At 37.4% G+C, this 2,167-nt stretch overlaps 1 pseudogene; it reads right to left on the bottom strand.

Annotated features, from left to right (window-relative positions):
- Positions 1 to 1,622, bottom strand: part of LOC114627714 — a 43,083-nt pseudogene extending 41,461 nt beyond the window's left edge.
- Positions 1,623 to 2,167: the final 545 nt, after the last annotated feature.

Genomic DNA, 2,167 nt, shown 5'->3' with positions numbered 1-2,167 from the left:
GAGAGAGAGAGAGAGAGAGAGAGAGAGAGAGAGAGAGAGAGAGAGAGAGAGAGAGAATATTAAGGAAAACTAGTCTGTGGGATGATAACACAATGATGGAAATTGTATGTGCCTCTAGTCTGCATCTTGGCTATATCTTCTCTGTTATATTTCTTCTCATTCCATTTTATTGACTAGAAGTGGGCCATTATGCCTCACCAGGTAAAATATTTTCTTTTAAGTAATGACTAAATGGAAGGTCCTTCAACTATATACAAACCTGGTCCCTCTGTAAGAATTATCCTGTTATTCTTCTGGTAATTTTGAGGTACATGTAAGTAGGAAGGAAGACCTGCCAAGGAAGGAACAGTAAACACATAAGCATGGCTAAAGAACATCTTAGTAGAAGCATAGAAAGACTTCCAATGGAATCCATGGGGATAATTCCTAGGTTTTAAAATTGTAGAAGCTATAGAATGAGAAAGCCATAAGTGGACTGATTTTCAAATGGTTTGGGGAAACTGAATCCCATGAGGCAGTTACTTGGTCATAGAAGAAAATAGGGAAGATGCTAGAATGTTTGGGAGATAGTTTTGTCTTCATCTTTTCAAGGAACTTTACCGTTTGCAATAATAGTCAACACTAGAAAGGCCAAAGATCTCTGTCCTAATGATGTAGCACTGGTGCCCATAACAGGAGACCAGTATGATGCTTATCATACTGTGTTCATGTGTTAATGGAAGTATTTTATGTTTCTTTCAAAATCAACATAATTTTCCCTAGGTAAAATTAACTAGAATATCCATTGTAGTCTGGTAAAGAAATGTCATACAAAGGTCTCCATGCATTATGGTATCTTGCCTCCCAAATCAATCCTCAGTCACCAAAGTGTCCCAAATTTCTTAAATTAGTCTTTCAAAGAACTATTACTGAGATTCTATGAGTCCTTATCATACATTGACATAAAAAAGGAAGGAAGGGCAGGGGAGTTACCTCACTCTGTACAGTATATATGATAGAGGTGTGCCAATCTGAATTTGAATGCCCAAAAATCCACATAAAGCTAGAAATGGTAGCATATATTTGTAATTCCAGTATTTCTACAGTGAGATGGAGGTAGATACAGAAGTAGTTGCAGCAGCATTCAGATTGCTTGCTGTCTGCAATGTTGAACAACAGCAGATGCTCTCTTAAACTACCTATAAAGCTTACACTAGGGACCTTATACAATTCAAATTACATTTTATGTATGGCTTTCTTAATTTTCTAAAGAAGGTATAAAATTGAAGCCATGACTCAGGAAAATGATTATAGACACAGACACAACAATGAAACTAACTGATAATTTCAGTCCTGGGAAATTATAAATTTCTTCAGAAACAAAATAGCCTCCTTCACCAAGGAACTCTAGTTTAAAGAAACAAATCCTTACCTTCAGAAGGATGCATGGACTTTAGCTATCATATTTTAAACATAGAATTGGTGTTAGTATCCCAATAAAATTTGAAATAATCTTTTTGAACAAACTTCTCTCCCTTACCTGAATTCTGATCCTCCTTTACAACCACTGGCTTGTAAGGTGTGATGTTATTTTCTTGTTCAAATGTGCTCAATCTGTTCTTATTTGATCCTTCTTCTAGCATCCTCTCTAGTCCTTGTACATATTCATGCCCAATATCAGAAAGTGTATGAGCAGAGCTTCCCTAATCTTCAATACAAAGAGAAGAAAACATAATTCCACACACATATAGACACCCGATTTTGACAAAGAAGCCAGATGGAGACACTGAAGAAAAGACAGAATCTTCAACAAATAGAGATGACCAAACTCCTTAACTGTAGCTAGAAGAGTGAAAATTTGTCCATATCTATCTATGGAGAGAGAGAGAGAGAGAGATAGAGAGAGAGGGAGAGGGGGAGGGGGAGGAGGGAGGGAGGGAGGGGGAGGAGGAAGACAGAGACAGAGAGAGAATTTATCATAAATCATAGAAATTTGGAAACTGAGGCAGGATGATTGAGAATTCCAAAAATCTTGGATTACATAATAAATTTAAAGCCAGTCTAAGTTACAAAGTAAGAAATGAAGGGCCTGCACACTGGTCACATGGGCATGGATCTATCTGTGTTGCATTGTGGGTCTGTGCATCTGTCATGGCTCAGAGTGGCAGAATCGCAGAAAGTTCGACTT

This window comes from Grammomys surdaster, unplaced genomic scaffold (assembly GCF_004785775.1).
Source record: "Grammomys surdaster isolate TR1022 unplaced genomic scaffold, NIH_TR_1.0 61, whole genome shotgun sequence".
Classification (NCBI taxonomy): Eukaryota; Metazoa; Chordata; class Mammalia; order Rodentia; family Muridae; genus Grammomys; species Grammomys surdaster.
This window is presented reverse-complemented; position numbering and strand designations above follow the sequence as displayed.